Source organism: Podarcis gaigeae (assembly GCF_964106915.1).
Source record: "Podarcis gaigeae genome assembly, chromosome: 18".
Taxonomy (NCBI): Eukaryota; Metazoa; Chordata; class Lepidosauria; order Squamata; family Lacertidae; genus Podarcis; species Podarcis gaigeae.
Genome location: NC_139696.1, coordinates 5,539,355 through 5,561,227, shown reverse-complemented (window position 1 = coordinate 5,561,227; position 21,873 = coordinate 5,539,355). Strand labels below are relative to the sequence as shown.

Here is a 21,873-nt window from a genome sequence, read left to right as displayed (position 1 = left end):
AGATGAGCGCCGAACCCCAGAGTCGGCCACGACTGGACCTAATGGTCAGGGGTCCCTTTACCTTTAGGCAGCCTAAAGCCCAGGGGCTGGATGCATCCCAATCACCTTCTCAGTTCCAGGAATCAGCGTGTTTTTACATGAGTCAAATGTGTCCTTTGATTTAAAATGCATCTCTGGGTTATTTGTGGGGCCTGCCTGGTGTTTTTACATGAGTAGAATGTGTGCTTTTATTTAAAAATGCATCTCTGGGTTATTTGTGGGGCCTAGGAATTCGTTAATTTCTTTCCCCAAAATATAGTCATGTCCACCACATGGTCTGAGGGACGGTGGCCTGGCCCATGGCTGAAAAAGGTTGCTGACACCTGCATTTAGGAGCAAAGGAGGTTCTCATACCCTCCGACATTTCTCCGATGAAGCTAGGGACGTCTTATTCCATCATCATAATAGTAATAATAATATTTTTTTTAATACCCTGTCCATCTGACTGGTTTGGGTTGCACCAGCCGCTCTGGGCGCCTTTGAACATACAGTGGTACCTCGGGTTACATACGCTTCAGGTTACATATGCTTCAGGTTACAGACGCCGCTAACCCAGAAATATTACCTCAGGTTAAGAACTTTGCTTCAGGATGAGAACAGAAATCGTGCTCCGGCAGCGCAGTGGCAGCAGGAGGCCCCATTAACTAAAGTGGTGCTTCAGGTTAAGAACAGTTTCAGGTTAAGAACAGACCTCCGGAACGAATTAAGTACTTAACCCGAGGTACCACTGTATATATAAACAGAATAAAATATTTTTTTAAAAAAAACCTTCCCCATACAGGGTTGCCAGCGGGGGCAGAGGAAGTGGTGTCTTAATGGAATAAATAAATAAGAAGCAACAGGAAGTCCTGTGGTAAACGTTTATTTTTTTGCTGACCAGTTGCAAAGGCATTATTTATTGAGTCTCTGTCCGTCTGTTTGTCTTTCTGAATCAATGCGCATGTCTGGGATATGGTTAAGAGGGGAACAAACGAGGTCAGAGGCAACTGTCGTGCAGAAAATGAAACCGGGCAATGATTTTATGTTATCAGCATTGGCCATTCACAAAGCAGTTGCTGATAAGACAGGGATCCTGGCCTCTGTACGCTTGTAAGCTGAGACAGGCATGCAGAGAGTCCTGGGTTCGGTTCCTGCCAGCAGCCCAGCAGCTGCCTGAAACTCCGGAGAGCGGATGCCAGTTTGTGTAGAGCTCAATGAATAATGATAATAAGGTAAAGGGACCCCTGACCGTTAAGTCCAGTCGTGGCTGACTCTGGGGTTGCGGCACTCATCTCACTTTATTGGCCGAAGGAGCCAGCGTACAGCTTCCGGGTCATGTGGTCAGCAGGACTAAGCCGCTTCTGGCGAACCAGAGCAGCGCACGGAAATGCCGTTTACCTTCCCGCCAGAGTGGTACCTATTTATCTACTTGCACTTTGACATGCTTTCTGTTATGTACTGATGTTCTCACCCTGGGCCAGCAGGGGGATATTGTAGATAGTTATGCAAATGAAGCATCGAAAGTGACGTTCTGTGATTGGATAGTTTGTATGCAAATGAAGGATCAAAAAGTGATGTTCTGTGATTGGATAGTTTTAGAAAGTTGCAACAGTTACAATTGTTCTGGAGCTCTATATAAGCAGGCTGACTGAGCTCCTCAGTTAGTTCTGTTCTGGCATCTGAATAAAGAAGAGCTGTTTGAAGAATTGCTGTGAGGTCTGATATGTTCACCCACACTTTTGAACTGCTAGGTTGGCAGGAGCCGGGACTGAGCAACGTGAGCTCACCCCGTCGCAGGGATTCGAACCGCCGACCTTCTGATCAGCAAGACTTAAGCTCTGTGGTTTAGACCACTGCGCCACCCGCGTCCCATCTGAATAATGAAACTCCTATAATATTCCTACAATTCCTTCATTGCAGGGGGTTGCTTGGAGGTACAGCAATTCTATGCTGTTGATGATATATTTATTTATCCACATTCTTTCCCCTGACAGGGACTCAAGGCAGCTTTCAGATAAAATAAGAAATTTGTATGCCACCCTATGGCATTTCCGTGCGCTGCTCTGGTTCGCCAGAAGTGGCTTAGTCATGCTGGCCACATGACCCGGAAGCTGTACGCCGGCTCCCTCGGCCAATAAAGCAAGATGAGCGCTGCAACCCCAGAGTCAGCCACAACTGGACCTAATGGTCAGGGGTCCCTTTACCTTTATGCCACCCTATATCCACAGGTCTCAGCATAAAATCACAAGATAAAAACACGAAATAATGAAAACGAGAACAAGACTGACCCAATAACACCCCCCCCACACACACATGTTTAAAAGCAGTATGAGGTGTGAATCGACCAAAGGCCTGGTTAAAGAGGAATGTTTTTGCCTGGCCCATAAGGTGTATAATGAAGGCACCAGGCAAACCTCCCTGGGAAGAGCATACCAGAAACGGGGCGCCACTGCAGAAAAGGCCCTGTTCTTGCGTTGCCACCCTCCGGACCTCTCAAGGAGGAGGCACATGAAGAAAGGCCTCGGAAGATGATCTCAGGGTCTGGGTAGGTTCATATGGAGAGCAAAGTCCTTGTTGCTGCTTTGGTGGAAAAAAGCAAACCTGCCTTGTCTGTTCAGTGCGTGGAGGACAAGCAATGGCGGAAGAGGTGTCTGCAACCTGCCGCTGCAGAGGAACGGCGTTTTTGGGAATGTGGCCTGACGTGGCCGAGCAAAGTTTGCACAGGGATCCGTCCCTTGGCATGGGCGTCTGAGTTTTGCAATGGCAAGCTGCTGGGGGGGGCACCCAGTGCACCGTCAATGCCAACGTGAGGTGCGCTCGTCCCATGCACCATGGGCACCCGGCCACGCAGGGTACAATCCTTGTTTTTAAAGGCCTTGCCAATAAGCCAGGACTGCGATAAGGGGCTATAAATAACTTGCATCATGAGAGAGCTTCAGGCTCACGACTTCCTGTAGAAGCAACACAGATGGGTTTGCATTCTGTGTCTCTCCGGAAATGAGAGAGGGAGACGTTGGCGGGGGGGGGTGTGTGTGTGCATGGGAGCCAAGAAGCCTTCGGTAGCCAGCGACCAATGCCAGGGGAGTCAACCTCTGCCCCATGGGATCCACTTGCTTTGGTGGCAAAAACCCTGCAGCTTTGGAGAGCCAAAAGACGAACAGTTCCGGCCCTTGTTGTTGTTCAGTCGTTTAGTCATGTCCAACTCTTCGCAACCCCCTGGACCAGAGCACGCCAGGCACTCCTGTCTTCCACTGCCTCCCGCAGTTTGGTCAAACTCATGTTGGTTTCTTTGAGAACACTGTCCCACCATCTCGTCCTCTGTCGTCCCCTTCTCCTTGTGCCCTCCATCATTCCCAACATCAGGGTCTTTTCCAGGGAGTCTTCTCTTCTCATGAGGTGGCCAAAGTCTTGGAGCCTCAGCTTCAGGATCTGTCCTTCCAGTGAGCACTCAGGGCTGATTTCCTTCAGAATGGAGAGGTTTGATCTTCTTGCCGTCCATGGGACTCTCAAGAGTCTCCTCCAGCACCAGAATTCAAAAGCATCCATTCTTTGGCGATCAGCCTTCTTTATGGTCCAGCTCTCACTTCCATACATCACTACTGGGAAAACCAGAGCTTTGACTATACGGACCTTTGTTGGCAAGGTGATATCTCTGCTTTTTAAGATGCTGTCTAGGTCTGTCATTGCTTTTCTCCCAAGAAGCAGGCATCTTTTAATTTTGTGACTGCTGTGTCAGCATCTGCAGTGAGTTCTGGCCCTAGCGTTGGGCAAAGGGAGACAGCCGCTTCAGTGGACAGATCTTGAAAGGCCCAGAGGGCTGGGTGGGATATTGGTATGAATCAGAGCTGAGGGCCTTGACTCAGAAGGTTAATTATAGCTGGAAGAGATTACTGTAATCGGAAATTGAAGCTCTTTGCAGGAAGTCTGACATCTTTTAGCTTGGCTTGCCTGAAAAGAAACGACCTGCAACCATTCTTAATAAAAGCATAGCAAAGCTGTTGGTCTGAGCTCTGTGACACACTGGGCAATAGATATAGGTCACAATATAGATTTAAACCTCTGGGGAAAACTCTGAAAAAATTGACTTGAAGTTCACAGCATGTTATTCTTTGAAGGGGAACTACTTGAAAATGATTCACAGATGGAATTTAACTCCGAGTAGGCTTGCAAAGGGGGGATGTGGGTGGCGCCGTGGGTTAAACCACAGAGCCTAGGGCTTGCCGATCAGAAGGTTGGCGGTTCAAATCCCCGCAATGACGGGGTGAGCTCCCATTGTTTGGTCCCAACTCCTGTCAACCTAGCAGTTTGAAAGCACGTCAAGTGCAAGTAGATAAATATGTACCACTCTGGTGGGAAGGTAAACGGTGTTTCCGTGCGCTGCTCTGGTTCGCCAGAAGCAGCTTAGTCCTGCTGGCCACATGACCCGGAAGCTGTACACCAGCTCCCTCGGCGAATAAAGCGAGATGAGCGCCGCAACCCCAGAGTCGGTCACAATTGGACTTAATGGTCAGGGGTCCCTTTACCTTTACCTTTAGGCTTGCAAAATGCATAAGACTGAATGAGATAAGCGCTGGAGATGCAAAGACGCAGAAGGAATGTTCTTTCACATGTCATGGACTTTTAAAAGGGTAAAAGAGTATTGGGAAATAATTTATAATGAATTGGGAAAAAAATGTTTAAAAGTACTCCCCCCCCCCAAAAAAAAAACCCACCAGAGTCCTTTCTGTTGGGGATAATTCAGACTGAAATTCCCAGGTGGCAAAAAAATAATAATGTTTATTTATGTATGCCATTACTGCAGCCCTGGTTTTGTTAGCCCAAAAATGGAAAACGAGTGAGGTCCCAACCAAAGTATTCTGGCAACGTAAGTTGACAGAATATGTGCAGCTTGCAGACTTAACAAATAGAAGAAGAGAACAAGAAGAGAATAAGAGAACATTTAGAGAAGATTGGAAAACATTTATTGAATATATGGGGAGGGGGTTGTATACACCTGAAAACATTGGCAGCCATAAGATAAACTCAACAGTGTAAATAAGTTTTGTAATAATGGAAAAACTGAATGGTATAGTTCTTGTAAAATATGCAGGAGTTTATGGTATGCAAAATGAACCATGGAAAGAGAAGAAGTCATTGATAGCTTAAGGATGTAAAAATGAGCGTGTTAAGTTGTAGAACAAAATTTAATTAAAAAATTATATGCATAGGTTTGAGCAGGATGCCGCCAAACCATGGTTTAATAATGAGCAAACCATGGTTTGGTGTCACAAGCGAGCCAGGCCTCTATGTGAAGATTTGACCTTTTTTTAAAAAAAAAGAAAGAAAGATATTTATTAAAGTTTCAAAAATTATATAAAAACAAAACAACAATGCAAACAAACACAAACAAAAACAAGTATGATTTCAATCCCTTATTTCCTTGTAACTTACTTCCCCGACCTCCTCATACCTCCCCTTTCTGTATTCCAATTTCTAATTATTAATTCAGCAAATCCTCTCCCTTATTTTTCATTTAATTTTTAGCCTTTCTTTTCTTTTACTTAATCATTACAGCTGAAAACCACTTAATTTCTAAACCAACGTCATTCTAACATTCATTAATTTTGCAATGTTTCCTAAGATAATCCTTAAATTTCTTCCAATCTTCTTCCGCCGTCTCTCTTCCCTGGTCTCGGATTCTGCCAGTCATTTCTGCCAGTCCCATATAGTTTATCACCTGCATCTGCCATTCTTCCAAGGTGGGTAGATCTTGTGTCTTCCAATACTTTGCGATGAGTATTCTTGCTGCTGTTGTAGCATACATAAAGAATGTCCAGGCCTCTGGTTTCTTCAGGAAGGTATATTTAAATACCTTTTTCATTTCATTATATATCATTTCCCAGAAAGCCTTAATCTTTGGGCACGTAGATTTGACCTTTTTTAAACTGTAAGGTCTTCAGGGCAGAGAGCCCTCCAAACTACCAGGCACATGTAGGGAACATATTTACTGAATGTTCTAAGAATGAGCAGAGTTGTGCCGGGACCACTTACTTATCGCAACCCCTGAGATAAGGGGATTAGAGGATAAAGACCTTCTGTGTTGTTTTTCTGGGAGAGATTCAGTCTGCTTGGACTCCCAAGACGCGAGATTTGGTGAAAAGGAAAAAGCGTGCGCGCGCACACACACACATGGCACACACACCAGTTCCCATCCGGGCAGAAACAAGGCCCTGGTTGTTTCCCAGAGACAATTCCCAGCCTCCCAGCCCTCCCCGCAGCCATGTCCTTTCCCAGAAATCCAGAGATCTGGTGTCAGCACAATCCAGCCCTCTCGCTGAACAGACATTGCCCCGTCCGGATCGTCGGGAGAGATGTGAACGCAATCGCTCTCCAGTGACATGTCAGCAGCTTTTGGTGCGAGATTAGGCGAATGAGGGATCTGGGTTTGTTTGTTTTTTGCTGATGTGCTGTCCAAAGATCAACTCGTGTTCAGGATCAGATAGGGCGGGAGGGGGGGAAAGAGGAGCGTTTGGAGTCAAAGGGTGAGGTCTGCCTGGGGGAATCCCTGGCTAGCCAAACGAGGTTGCCTCACCCAAGGACTGCTGACTGGGGAGGGCAGAGGAAATGTGTGTGCCACCGTCTGAAGGGACAAGAGGAAGCCCACCAGATCTTTCTTTCTTTCTTTCTTTCTTTCTTTCTTTCTTTCTTTCTTTCTTTCTTTCTCTCGCTCTCTCTCGCTCTCTCTCGCTCTCTCTCGCTCTCTCTCCAACAGGACCAGGCCTAGAGCCAAAAATGTGTCTGTGTGGAAGGCAGACAGGCATCCGAAACTGATTGCAAAACGACCAACAGGAAACAGTGTTCTCGACACTGCGGGAAACCATTCAAGTCCCATTCACAATCTGCATTTATAACACTACAATACAGCTTTAAATAGCCATCGTGTCTTCCCCCAAAGGATTCTGGGAACTGTGGTGAAATATTCTCGGAGCATAGCTGTCAACGTTTCCCTTTTTTTAAAGGGAAATATCCATATTCCAAATAGGATTCCTCGCAGGAAAAGTTGACAGCTATGACTTGGAGTCCTGTAGTGATTTCATGCTCTTAATTGCAGCTTCTAAAACAGTGATTTTGTTGCCCCCATCAACCTCAGGCTTTTATATACATTACAGTGGTACTTCAGGTTAAGTACTTAATTCATTCCGGAGGTCCGTTCTTAACCTGAAACTGTTAAGCACAATTTCTGTTCTCATCCTGAAGCAAAGTTCTTAACCTGAAGCACTATTTCTGGGTTAGTGGAGTCTGTAACCTGAAGCGTATGTAACCTGAAGCATCTGTAACTTGAGGTACCGCTGTATTTACACAATGAGTCCCGTGTGATTGGCTGATTCTGCTTCCCTCCTGGAGCCTGATTGGTCTTCTCCTGCAAGCCAATCACTTGTTGCATTCTAGGATCCTACTTGCCTATTGATCTAAAATCCAAGGTTAGTACATAACATGTGGTCTGTTAAAGGGGATGAGAGTTGGCTAGGACTGTCCTATTCCATACCCTCTGAACATTTCTCCGATGAAAATATAAGGACGTCCCATTCCATCATAATGATTTTGCTATTTATACCCCGCCCATCTTACTGGGTTTCCCTGGCCACTCTGGGCAGCTTCCAACATATATAAAAGGTAAAGGGACACCTGACCATTAGGTCCAGTCATGGCCGACTCTGGGGTTGCGGCGCTCATCTTGCTTTATTGGCTGAGGGAGCCGGCGTACAGCTTCCGGGTCATGTGGCCAGCAGGACTAAGCTGCTTCTGGTGAACCAGAGCAGCTCACGGAAACGCCGTTTACCTTCCCGCTGGAGTGGTACCTATTTATCTACTTGCACTTTGACGTGCTTTCGAACTGCTAGGTTGGCAGGAGCAGGGACCGAGCAATGGGAGCTCACCCCGTCGTGGGGATTCGAACCGCCGACCTTCTGATCGGCAAGTCCTAGGCTCAGTGGTTTAACTCACAGCGCCACCCGCGTCAGAAAGGAGCAAACCAGGAATATTTTAGGGAGCAGGCTAGCAGGCGGGGCCCATGACTTACATCACAGGAGCCTACACACCAGAAAATACTGTTGTTGTATGTAGGTTTTATTTTGTTTTTTATCTTATATTTTGGAAATGTACAAGTTTTCTTCCCTTTAAATTTTTTGGGGGAAAGAGTGGGGCCCTAAGATATAGCTTGTTTAGCTTATACATAAATCTGGTAATGCCTTGAACTCTGCAGTTTGACTGCGGAACCGTCACCCTTGGGAATATGGTGAACTATCCTTTCTTGCAGGTTTTTAAGCAGAAGTTGTTTGGCCGTCTGGCATGGATGCTTTAGGTGAGATTCCTGCATCTCAAGGGGTTGGGATAGAGGACCTCTGGGGGTCCCATCCCAGTCTACGATTCTTCGATTCCTTTGCCAGCAGGGATAAAGTACTCATGGCGCCGTCAGGGACTGTGAATCCCCCATTAGATTTCTAACAGGATTCTCAGCTCCTCAATCGGCTACAGTTCCCAGGATTCGCATGGCCAAGAAGCCACGATAAATTAGGCAGCTTTGAAACAAAAACCCATCATACGCTTGTCATGTGAATGCGCTTGCAATCTCACCAGCTGGGGCCGGTTTATGGGGGGTGGGAGATAATCTTTATCAGGGACCCTCACATCTTCCTACCATCTGGCTGATAAGTAGGGGATAGGTCTTGGGTTATGATAGGAATTTTATGGTCTTAGATATACGGTAATGTTCAGAAGCCGGGACGCGGGTGGCGCTGTGGGGAAATGCCTCAGCGCCTAGGGCTTGCCGATCGAAAGGTCGGCGGTTCGAATCCCCGCGGCGGGGTGCGCTCCCGCTGCTCGGTCCCAGTGCCTGCCAACCTAGCAGTTCGAAAGCACCCTCGGGTGCAAGTAGATAAATAGGGATCGCTTACCAGCGAGAAGGTAAACGGCGTTTCCGTGTGCAGCTCTGGCTCGCCAGATGCAGCTTTGTCACGCTGGCCACGTGACCCAGAAGTGTCTTCGGACAGCGCTGGCCCCTGGCCTCTTGAGTGAGATGGGCGCACAACCCCAGAGTCTGGCAAGACTGGCCCCTACGGGCAGGGGTACCTTTACCTTTACCTTTTAATGTTCAGAAGCGTACCAACCAAGCACGTACATAGATCAGCACAGGAAGGCCAACCTGGAACCATTTTGATTCCTAAACTGAGCAAATGTTTTCTCTGCAAGGCCAAAGTGGGAAACCTCCCCATTGTCTCTTTCCTCACAAATCTTGTCTTAAGGGCACATTTAAGATATGACTAGGGTGTGAGCCTGTGACCTGGCCCAGGAACTAAGTATTTATCATTACAAAAGACTGGCCAGGCTCCCCAGGCAATCCAGTCAAGTAACCTGCCAGACAGGAGATAAACAAGGACAAGAGAAAAACAACATTTATATTTCTGTGATGTAGGTGGGATGTATCTGAGGGGTGGTCTTAGGTTACACCCCTTCTGTGATGTATGCATGATGTTTCTGGGGGTGGTCTTGATCTACAGGAGGGGAATTTCAAAAGTCTTTATAAGGCCTTGCACACCATTTTTCTGGGTCCCTCCTCTCTCCTGCAAGTGAGGGGAGCACCCTGTTGCAACAGATCCATAAAGGCCAAGCCTACAGGCTGCTGTTTTGCTCCAAGTAATCCTGGTTGGTGTCTTTGTTTTTTGTCCAAGCAAGCCCTCGGATTTTTCCGTTAACAGGGGGAAAAGATAATCTTTATCGGGGACCCTCACGTCTTCCTACCGTCTGGCTGATTAGCAGGAGATAGTTCTTGGGCCATGTAAGATTAAGCAGGGGAGAAAGAGCAGCCCAAGGATATAGATAACTGCACATTTCTCAACGGAAAAGGGGGTGGGGGTAGGAGAGTACGTTTCTTGGAGACTCTGCATCCTGACCGGAGAATGTGCAGATTGCCTGGAGCATGCAAGGTCAGAGATGAGTTGGAAGAGAGACCCTCCGACTCCCCCTCTTTTCCAGGGACAGTCCCGCATTCACAGAAGCCATCCCGGTTTCCGATTTGAAAGTCCCTCTTTTCCTTAGGATGTCCCTATTTTTCTTAGAATGTTCAAACAATAAGGCCTTCCTCCAAAGCATCCTGGGAAATGTAGTCTGTTAAGAAGGTCGAAAGGTTTGTAGACCCCTATTCCCCTCGTGAAACAGCAATCCTCAGAGTGGTTTAAACCCCTCTTCTGCAACAATAGCAGACCCTCCAACTGTCCCTATTTTCCAGGGACATCCCTGATTTAGAGAAGCCATCCCAGTTTCTGATTTGATCCAAAATTATCCCACTTTTCCCTAGGACGCCCCTATTTTCATTGGAGAAATGTTGGAGTTACCGGACCCCCAAGGGAAGTTTTGTTTTAATGTTTACTGTTTTATTATGTTTTTATATATGCTGGAAGCTTTCTTAAACCAAGGCGTGCTTTCCCATAGCAGCGGGGTAAAGGTAAAGGGACCCCTGACCATTAGGTCCAGTCGTGGCCGACTCTGGGGTTGCGGTGCTCATCTCGCTTTATTGGCCGAGGGAGCCAGCCTACAGCTTCCAGGTCATGTGGCCAGCAGGACTAAGCTGCTTCTGGCGAACCAGAGCAGCGCACGGAAACGCCGTTTACCTTCCCGCCGGAGTGGGACCTATTTATCTACTTGCACTTTGATGTGCTTTCGAACTGCTAGGTTGGCAGGAGCAACAGGAGCTCACCCCGTCATTGCGGGGATTTGAACCGCCGACCTTCTGATCGGCAAGTCCTAGGCTCTGTGGTTTAACCCACAGCATCAACCCCTGGAATAGGACGTCCCTATTTTCCTCGGAGAAATCTCAGGTGGGCTCACGTTTCAATTGCCTCCCTTTCCCTCTCTCCTGCCCAGAGTGACCACATGGCCCCGCGGCCTTTAGCTAGAAGGAAATATGGGCCTCATTCTGCTAAAGGTTCCCACACCTGCTTAAGGGAGACTTGAGGCTGGATCTGTGCCTTCCCACCTTTACGCCACACCTGTCTGCAGGGCTAACAACCTGCCTGCTAGACTTGGGCAGGCAAGGCTGCAGCTGTTTGTTCGAGGTTGTTGAGTTGTTGGTTTTTTGCATTTTGCTGGGTCTAACGCGAGATGCCGCTCGGAGATTGTGTGCAGTCACGACGTCAGAACCGCCCAGGGGTGCCAGCAGCGAACGGGCCGTGCCAAGTTGGCACGGGGAGGGTTGTACAGTATGCTCCTCCAGAATTGGATTACAAAGGAGCTTGTCGGCTAAGTGATCGGCACAGCTGTTCAAAGAATATTAGTTACTGTAAAGGCTTTTTTCTCGATGGCCTAAGAGAACATGGAGAGGGAGCCTTCGCTAGGTGGAAACACAAAAGTTGATCGCTAGGCAGCCTCTTGTCCCCCGCGGAATAGAGATCCTTCAGGGGGGAGAGGCGGAATGAATGCCTTTTGGCCTCTGCTGTTTATTTAAAACTTTGCACTGGTCAAGACGGCCTATTCAAGGCTGATCGCGCAGGACAGTACCAGGGAGGGGGAGCTGGCAGACCGAGGGTGGGGAAAGGAAGAGGGAGGGAAGAGCAGTATTTGATCTGGGCTCGGACTTCGGGAAAGGCCAGTTCTCTGCAGCTAGGCCTCAGTTATCCCCCTGTGAAATGGGAGCACACCCGGAGAATGACCTGAAAATATTCACAGATGGTATTTAACTCCAAGTAGACTTGCTAAGGGGATGCAGGTGGCGCTGTGGATTAAACCACAGAGCCTAGGAAGGTTGGCGGTTCGAATACCCACAATGGGGTGAGCTCCCGTTGCTCGGTCCCTGCTCCTGCCAACCTAGCAGTTCGAAAGCACGTCAAAGTGCAAGTAGATAAATAGGTACCGCTCTGGCAGGAAGGTAAACGGCGTTTCCGTGCACTGCTCTGGTTCGCCAGAAGCGGCTTAGTCCTGCTGGCCACATGACCCGGAAGCTGTACGCCGGCTCCCTCAGCCAATAAAGCGAGATGAGCGCCGCAACCCCAGAGTCGGCCACGACTGGACCTAATGGTCAGGGGTCCCTTTACCTTTACCTAGGCTCGCGAAGAACAGGGGTCAGCAAACTTTTTCAGCAGGGCGCCAGTCCACTGTCCCTCAGATCTTGTGGGGGGCCGGACTATATTTTGAAAGAAAAAAAATGAACCAATTCCTATGCCCCACATTTTGGACTCACAGCTGTCCATGGAGGAGCAGGTCAATTCTGTGTCCAGGGTGGCTGTTTACCAGTTCCATCTGGTACGCAGGATGAGACCCTATCTGCCCACAGACTGCCTCGCCAGAGTGGTGCATGCTCTGGTTATCTCGCGCTTGGACTACTACAATGCACTCTATGTGGGGCTACCTTTGAAGGTGACCTGGAAACTACAACTAATCCAGAATGCGGCAGCTAAACTGGTGACTGGGAGCGGCCGCCGAGACCACATAACACCGGTCCTGAAAGACCTACATTGGCTCCCAGTATGTTTCTGAGCACAATTCAAAGTGTTGGTGCTGACCTTGAAAGCCCTAAACAGCCTCGGTCCAGTAGACCTGAAGGAGCATCTCCATCCCCATCGTCCAGTCCGAACACTGAGGTCCAGCTCCGAGGGCCTTCTGGCGGTTCCCTCCCTGCAAAAAGTGAGGTTACCGAGAACCAGGCAGAGGGCCTTCTTGGTGTTGGCGCCCTCGCTGTGGAACGCCCTGCCACCAGATGTCAAGGAAATAAACAACTGTCTGACGTTTAGAAGACATCTGAAGGCAGCCCTCCAGTTGAGGGAAGTTTTAATGCTTGATGTTTTATCACTTTTATTATTATTATTGATAATAATATTCTGTTGGGAGCCACCAAGAGTGGCTTGGGAAACCCAGCCAGATGGGTGGGGTATAAATTATTATTATTATTATTATTATTATTATTACTACTACTACTACTACTACTACTATTATTATTATTATTATTTGTCAGCTCCCCACAACCACCCAACTGTCCAATGTAACTTGGTCAGAGATCCAAGCTCAGTCTGCCAAGCATCCATTAACCAGAGAACCACCTACATCAGCATTTCCCAAATTCCTCTCCCACATGGGACTGATTGAAAATTACTTTGGGCCTTAGGGGACCACTTAGCAAATTCTCTCTGCCTGGTACTGCACGGTGCTGAGTGCTATATGGTTTTTAATTGCATTTCAATTGCTTCTCCTTTCCTCTTCGCCACCTCTGGTCTGTGCAGCTCACCTCGCATGTGGCTGCAGAGATCTTACAACAGCCTGCCGTTCCGTCGCAAGACGGAAAAGAGAGAAAAGTTAATATAGAAATAATAAGCAATGATGTTTAAGTGGACGGACAAGGGGATGGCATAAACCTCTTTCGTTCTTTAACGGAAGATGTTGCTGTTATGTAAGGAGCAGGAATCGATAAAACGATAGCTGGCGAATAATGGGAATAGGAAACAAAAGTAAAAAAATCAAAATGTTCATAATTGAATATAAGGAATGGGATGTGAATTAGAAATGAATATGGTATGTCGAAAGACGCCTGCTTCTTGGGAGAAAAGCAGTGACAAACATAGACAGCATCTTAAAAAGTAGAGACATCACCTTGCCAACAAAGGTCCGTATAGTCAAAGCTATGGTTTTCCCAGCAGTGATGTATGGAAGTGAGAGCTGGACCATCAAGAAGGCTGATTGCCGAAGAATGGATGCTTTTGAATTCTGGTGCTGGAGGAGACTCTGGAGAGTCCCATGGACTGCAAGAAGATCAAACCAAAACATTCTGAAGGAAATCAGCCCTGAGTGCTCACTGGAAGGACAGATCCTGAAGCTGAGGCTCCAAGACTTTGGCCACCTCAGGAGAAGAGAAGACTCCCTGGAAAAGACCCTGATGTTGGGAAAGATGGAGGGCGCAAGGAGAAGGGGACGACGGAGGACGAGATGGTGGGACAGTGTTCTCGAAGCTACCAGCATGAGTTTGATCAAAGTGCGGGAGGCAGTGGAAGACAGGAGTGCCTGGCGTGCTCAGGTCCAGGGGGTCACCAAGGGGGACACGACTAAATGACTCAAACTCAAAAAAGCGCCACCCCTGTTGGTTAGAACATAGTACTGCTGGTAACATCAAGGTTGCAGGTTCGATTCCCATTCTGTGATTCGAAACTCGGTCTCCTCTGTTTTGCAGCGCCGTTCTCACGACCAAATCACTTCTGCGACCGAATAACACATAAAAAGGGTGTTTACAGTGTATCTAGTGCAACGCTCTATTTCAAGATAGTTGTCGTATCTCAAGGTATATACACAAAGTATCAAATGTTGTGACAGTAATAATAATGCAACAAAACGACAGCACCACAAACTGGCTTTTAAGTATAAAACCAAATTTACTAGAGTAGTAGCTAGAATAGAGATAGACTTGTAACCATTCAAGCAACAAAGGTGTCACGTGCAAAACAAAGCCTGGAGATACTGTAAACATGGAGTGGATAACATGTACAATGATATCTTAACAAGGTACATGTGCAATAAATGTTATACAGACTGGATAAATGAACCGTTCAACAAGTAGCGTAAGTCCAATCACAGAATGGCAACCCCAGCAATGGCAAGGGTAGCAGACTGGAGAATGTGAAAAAGTTTCTGAAAGCTGTTTTTCAATGGGTCTTGAGTTGGAAACACGAAGCCGTATGCAAGGATCAATCAAAGGAAGGCAAATCAAAGCCACCACCCTGGTGAGAATAATGTGAGTGGGCAAATGGAGACCTGTTCGAGTGGCGCCGTGGGTTAAACCACAGAGCCTAGGACTTGCCAATCAAAGGTCAGCGGTTCGAATCCCCGCGATGGGGTGAGCTCCCGTTGCTTGGTCCCTGCTCCTGCCAACCTAACAGTTCGAAAGCACCTCAAAGTGCAAGTAGATAAATAGGTACCACTCTGGAGGGAAGGTAAACGGCGTTTCCGTGCGCTGCTCTGCTTCGCCAGAAGTGGCTTAGTCCTTCTGGCCACATGACCTGGAAGCTGTACGCCGGCTCCCTCGGCCAATAAAGTGAGATGAGCGCTGCAACCCCAGAGTCATCTGCAACTGGACCTAATGGTCAGGGTCCCTCTACCTTTACCATTTACCTCTCCAGATATATTACAGGTTTCGCTACATGGTTCATCAGTCAATGGATTACTGAATAGTATGAAAAGAGAAGACTCCCTGGAAAAGACCCTGATGTTGGGAAAGATGGAAGGCGCAAGGAGAAGGGGACGACAGAGGATGAGATGGTTGGACAGTGTTCTCGAAGCTACCAGCATGAGTTTGACCAAACCGCGGGAGGCAGTGGAAGACAGGAGTGCCTGGCGTGCTCTGGTCCAGAGGGTCATGAAGAGGCGGACACGACTAAACGACTAAACAACAACAACAACAGTTCATGTAAAATATGCAAAGATGGATGGTATGCAGAATGAACCGTGGGAGGAGAAGAAGGGAAGTCAATTGATTTAAGGTTGTTTGGATGAATATTTTGAAATGTAAGTTAGAAAAAATTAATAATAAATATTTAAAAAGAAAGAAAGAAAGTTAGGAACACAGAAAGCTGCCTCTTTTTAAATTTTGGCAGCGTCACTTCCTGGGCCTGTCTACAGCAGTATTGCCCACACTGACTAAGTCTCTCCCAGACCTACCTGGCAATTGTGGAGACTGGATCTGAGACCATTCAGTGATGGCCGTTTGTGTGCATGTTTCAGTTGCTGGACAGGAGAGTCTTAATGTGTCCACAAGCCGTAGATCTTGGCAACAGATTGCTGGGGAGGGTTTAGAATTCCCTCCTGCGGTGCACCAGATTGTCTCTTTGGCCCCTGCCAAAGCCATCCCTCTTCTATGCAAGCTTCTGCAAAAAATCTTCATCCACTTTGACGGATCTCTCGGATTTGAATTGATTTGATGTACGTGCCACCAGCATCTTAAAAAGCAGAGACATCACCTTGCCAATAAAGGTCCGTATAGTAAAAGCTCTGGTTTTCCCAGTAGTGATGTATGGAAGTGAGAGCTGGACCATCAAGAAGGCTGGTCACCGAAGAATGGATGCTTTTGAATTCTGGTGCTGGAGGAGACTCTTGAGAGTCCCATGGACTGCAAGAAGATCAAACCTTTCCATTCTGAAGGAAATCAGCCCTGAGTGCTCACTGGAAGGACAGATCCTGAAGCTGAGGCTCCAAGACTTTGGCCTCCTCATGAGAAGAGAAGACTCCCTGGAAAAGACCCTGATGTTGGGAAAGATGGAGGGCCCAAGGAGAAGGGGACGACAGAGGACGAGATGGTGGGACAGTGTTCTTGAAGCTACCAGCATGAGTTTGACCAAACTGCGGGAGGCAGTGGAAGACAGAAGGGCCTGGCGTCCTCTGGTCCAGGGGGTCACAAAGAGTCGGACACGACTAAACGACTCAACAACAACATCAAGGTGCCGCTGCTGTTGTCAAAACACCAGACCTTCCAGGGTTTTGAGACTCGAGTATAATCCCAAGATTACTGAGCCTCTTAAAAAATATATTAAAAAGGCCACCTGTGTTTTATCCATTGGGATTGTGCAAAAGGAACTCTGCAGATACTCAGAGACACTATAAGGTTACCAGACATCCCTGTTTCCCGGGAACAGTCTCCAGCTTTACAAATCAGTCCCCATACAAAATCCATTGAAGTTGAAAAGTGTCCCCAGATTCATTGAACAAAATCTGGTCACCTATGTGATTCTTATTATTCCAGCAGTTCAGGGCCCAGCCTCAAGTGCCAAGAAGAAATCCTAGGCAACGGAGCCCCCTTAAAAACCCCACTTGCTCTCTAGGTTTCCAGTTACCGTCTGAGAGCCAGTGTGGTGTAGTGGTTAAGAGCGGTGGACTCGTAATCTGGTGAACCGGGTTCGATTCCTCACTCCTCCACATGCAGCTGCTGGGTGACCTTGGGCCAGTCACACTTCTCTGAAGTCTCTCAGCCCCATTCACCTCACCTCAGTGTTTGTTGTGGGGGAGGAAGGGAAAAGGAGAATGTTAGCCGCTTTGAGACTCCTGAAGGGGAGTGAAAGGCGGGATATCAAATCCAAACTCTTCTTCTTCTCTTCTCTCTCTGCCTGATCAACCTCACAGGGTTGTTGCAAGGCCGAAATGGGAGACCAATAGATGAAGTGTGGTCTATAAATTTAACATATATTAAAAAAAATTAAAAAGGAACACCACCTTGAGCTCCTCTGGGGGAACCTGGGATGTGAATAATTAAAACTAAAAATTCTTAATTCCACACCTTCTGGCCTTAAGGTGTCAAGAAAAATCTGTTCTACCAATTCTACTTCTAGTTAAGCATTGTTATTTATTTACTTGACAAGAGGGCAGCTGTCCCCACTGGCTACTCCCATGCTTGAGCCTCTCTTAAACAGCCCTCCCAAACTCTCTTTTTTATCCATTGGGGAGGGTGAAAGGCACTCTGCACGGGCTCAGAGGCCCTGTTTCATTCCCCACACCTTCCAGGGCCCCAAACTGAGTGCCCAGAATAAATCCCAGGAAACCCTTTAAAAATAAGCAAGCAAACAAACAACAGCAACGCGCACCATCATCTTTGCCATTAGGGCCGGGAGCTCTCTGCACACGCTCAGAGGCCCAAGTGCTTCATTATTATTACTCCACACCTCCCAGGACCCAGAAGAAATCCTAGGAAACTGAGCCCTTTAAAAACAAACACAGGGCGCGCGCGCCTTTTGGCCCTTGGGGCGTGCCGCGCTCTGCACGCGCTCCGAGGCTAGGTCAGCCAGGCGCCCTCCACCTCGCGGGGAGAATCCGACCACATTTTTTATTTTTATTTCATAACAAGCGAGCAAACCAAACAACAACAACAGGGCGCGCGCGTTTTTTTGCGCTTGGGGCTCGCCGCGCTCTGCGCGCGCTCAGAGGCACGGCCACCCACGGCCACCCTCGCGGGGAGAATCCGACCACATTTTTTATTTTTATTTTTATTTAATCACAAGCAAGCAAACCAACCAGCAACAACAACAAGGCGCGCGCGCGTTTTTGCGCATGGGGCTGGCCGCGCTCTGCGCGCGCTCAGAGGCACGGCTGCTCCTGCGCCTTTCCCCGTCGCTCTCGATGATCCACAGGCTCCGCTCCTCCCTCTCGGCGTCGGAGGAGGGGGAAGCGCAGGCGGGAGGGAGGGAAGGAGGGAAAGCGAAGCGAGAGCGCCTCTGCCCGCCTCCTCCGGACTCCTCCTTCCCGGGGCCGCCCCGTCTCCCTCCACCCTGACCCGGAGCTCCGGCGAACTCCGGAGCCGACGGAAGGCGCCTCGGAGAAGCGGCGGAGACGCGCGCGCCGGAGCAGCAGGTCTGGATGCGGGCAGGGAGGGGGCTGGCGGGGGGGGGGGGCTGGGGAGGGGGAGAGACGGAGGGTCACCCCTCCCTGGGGAAAAGGGGCAGTGCCCAAGCAGCGCGCTCTGGAAGCGACAGCGCCCCAGGGCTGGGCATCAGCCGGCGTCGGGCGCTCCCTCCCCAAACGCCAGCTGGGCATCAGCGTTGGCACAGCCTACAATGCTAGATCTGAAGCAAGGATTCGTGGGGGGGGGGTGGGTTGGGGGGGGGGTGCGCCGCCGCCGTCCATCTCTCTTCCATGGGCACATCTGGGCAAAGGGGGCACGGCGATGGGCGCAGCAGACCCGGGCGGGGAAGGTTGTCAGAAGTGAGTCAGGAAAAGAAGGAGGGTGGTTTTTTGGGGGAGGGGGTATCGCGCCTGGGGGGGGCGCCTGAGGGCACGGGAGCCAACCTCAAGGTGCCGAGGTCCCTTGACTCCCCCGGTAAAATATTTGAGGGAGTGGGCTCCACAAAGCTGATGGGCATTGCCATTCAAATGGTGGGCAGGCGCCATGTCTTGTGATTATGCGGGGCACAGCTTACCTGGGCAAACATACACCCCCCACGATATTTTATTCAAGTTGGCACCCCTGCCAGGGGGTGTCTCTTGGCTCCTGGGCAACGCCGGCTCAGTGCCAAAGCTGAGCTAGGACAAAGAAGGGACGCTTGGTTTGGTAGAAATTGGGTACCACCCTGTAAGGGGCACCCAGAGGGCATCCAGACAGAGCAGGTGAAGAGCTGGAAGAGACCCCCCCCCCACAAACACTCACAAAGGGCACCAGTGGCATCAGGTGGGCGCTGGCAGCTTTGAGGCAAGAGGGAGGGTGTTGGTAGCGAATGGGCCTTATTCTAGGGCGGGCACAGTTTAGGGCACACTCAGAGAGAGAGAGAAAAGGCCCCAATCGAGACTGGGAAGGGGCACCTAGAGGCCATCAGGACCGCCCTACATCCTGGGACATAACGGCTTGTTCTCTGTGTGGGGAAGTTGGCAGTGCCAGAGCCGTGCGCAGGGAGGGAGGGAGGAAGAAGGCAGGCTGGATTTTGCTGTTCCAAGAGACTCGGCCTTGTGAGTAGTTGGCAGCTAGTCGGTTCGACAGTGCCCAGTTGGCAGGGTATCATTTGGGGAGGGCAGGGGCCTAAAGCAGCCCAGCTCAGCCCTGGGGGCGAGGCCAGTGGGCGAAGAGGAGCAGGAGCCCCTAAGCGTGGGGCAGGCTCTCCCCGTTATTCCGCCACGTGGAAGTTGCCAGACAACCGAGGCAGAAGGGATAATAGATGGGCCCAGGATTCGCCTGGCAGTGCGCGGTTTTGGGGGCAAGCTGCAGCAAGGCCAGGGCATGTCCGGCCATGCCAAAGATATTGCTCTGGGGAAAGGGACACGTGGGTGGTGTTTGTGGGGGCGGGGAGAGCTCCCCCCCCCAGTTGGCAGGGCTGATTCGCCGGCAGCAACCACAGTCGCCAACTTTCCCTTGCAGCTGGCCTTGCGGTGCCTGGAAAAAGAACTGGTCAAACTGCCAACCGAATAGGCTGCTGCCTGCCTAAGCTGAGCTCTCTTCTCTCTGCCTCATCCCAGTTGGGGGTGTTGCCAACTCTTTTTTGGTGCCCCTTCGGCCCTCCCCCTACGCCTTTAAGAGCTGCCCGTGCTGCAAAAGGAGGGGAAGTGTGTGTGTGTGTGTGTCCCCTCGTTTCCTTTGTAACACATGTGCCACAAAAGGCGCAGGAGCAGGGGCCAGGAAATGAAGTTGGCAACCCTGTAATGGGGGTTGCCAAACTGTTGAGCTCTGGTGCGCTGTTTCGGTTTTGATTTGTGTGTGTGTTTCTTTGAAAGGTTCTGTTACGGCTTTCAGAAATCGCTGGGTCTCGATTCCTTGTGTTATTGATTATTTTATGTTACTGATCGTATTGCACAATTAGAGCCTATTGGATTATGTGGCTTTCTGACTGTGTTGCCGTACACTTTTAGAAAAGGGGGACATCATTAGTAGTAAAGGTAAAGGGACCCCTGACCATTAGGTCCAGTCGTGGCCGACTCTGGGGTTGCGGCGCTCATCTCGCTTTATTGGCCGAGGGAGCCGGCGTACATGGCCAGCAGGGCTAAACCGCTTCTGGCGAACCAGAGCAGTGCACGGAAACGCCATTTACCTACCCGCTGGAGCGATACCTATTTATCTACTTGCGCTTTGACGTGCTTTCGAACTGCTAGGTGGGCAGGAGCAGGGATGGAGCAATGGGAGCTCACCCCGTGGCGGGGATTCGAACCGCCGACCTTCTGATTGGCAAGTCTTAGGCTCTGTGGTTTAACCCACAGCGCCACCCACATAACAGGCGTTTTCGGCAGGTTGAGTCTTCATCCTACACCCCCCCCTTTTCCTTGCAAGGACTTCGGAGTAGTTTTAAGTTCCTCCCTCGGAACCTGACCTGGATCACGACAGCCCTTTGAGGTAGGCTGAGAACAAGGGTCCACCAACAAGAAGGCTTGGGGGATTTTTGGCAGGGAAGTGGTGACAGCACAGACGCTTTTAAAATCATGTAATTTTTTTGGAGAGGCCTTTCTCTCTCGTAACACTAGAAGTGAAGCTCAGTGTTGCAAAGATTCAGGACGGACAAACAAAAAAATCCTCCATCATGCAGAGTTAGACTATGGAACTCCCTGCCACAGTAGCCATCAACTGGGGTGGCCTTGAAAGAGGATTGGGCAATTTCAAGGAGGATTGGGCTATTGATGGCTGCTAGCCAAGGTGGCCCTGCTCTGCTTCCATGGCTGGAGACAGATTTGGAAGGGTCCACAGGGGGTCATCTAGTCCAACCCCCTGCAATGCAGGAATTTTTCACCCAACGCAGAACTCGAACCCAGGACCTTGAGATTGCGAGTCTCGTGCTCTGCCCAGTGAGCTATGGTTCTGAATGCTGGTTGATGGTGGGGATCTTGCACTCAGATCCCGCTTGCCCGCTGCCCATCTGGATTGCCTCTGAGCATCCGCAGAGTGCCTTTTGTCGTCTGCACCGCCACACACCTGGGATTATGAGGAAATCGTGCAGCCTTGAACCCTCACCTCTCTCCTTTGAGGGGGTGTACGAGGGGTAAGACTAAAACACCTGTCAGTCCCAGAACCACGCTGAATTCTTGGCTTGATTCCTCCGCAAGAGATTTAGCTGCTAGAGGGTCTTGCCACTTTCTCTCTGCCCTATACAAAGAAATATGGGGAAGATTCACTGATTCCCTTCTCCCGTTTTAAAAAACGACCCCCTCTTCCCATATGAACCTACCCGGACCCCAAAATCGTCTTCTGAGGCTCTCCTTCATGTGCCCCCTCCACGAGAGGTCTGGAGGGTGGCAACACGAGAGCGGGGCCTTCTCTGCAGTGGCTCCCCGTATGTGGAATGCTCTCCCCAGGGAAGTTTGCCTGGCGCCTTCATTGCACACCTTTAGGCACCAGGCAAAAGCGTTCCTTTTTAACCAGGCCTTTGGTCGATCTGTTTGACATCCTAT

At 49.5% G+C, this 21,873-nt stretch overlaps 1 protein-coding gene across 2 annotated transcripts in view; it reads left to right on the top strand.

The window, feature by feature from the left end:
* The window catches only part of CERS4 (ceramide synthase 4), a 107,163-nt gene that overhangs the window by 6,474 nt on the left and 78,816 nt on the right, over positions 1 to 21,873 (top strand). The window contains exon 1 of one of the 2 annotated variants that reach the window (XM_083720621.1): positions 17,723 to 18,363. The exons of the other annotated variant lie outside the window; for it this stretch is intronic. The gene's annotated coding sequence lies outside the window, so the exon portion shown is untranslated. Of the gene's footprint in view, positions 1 to 17,722; positions 18,364 to 21,873 lie in introns of those variants that run through there. 2 annotated transcript variants of the gene reach the window in all.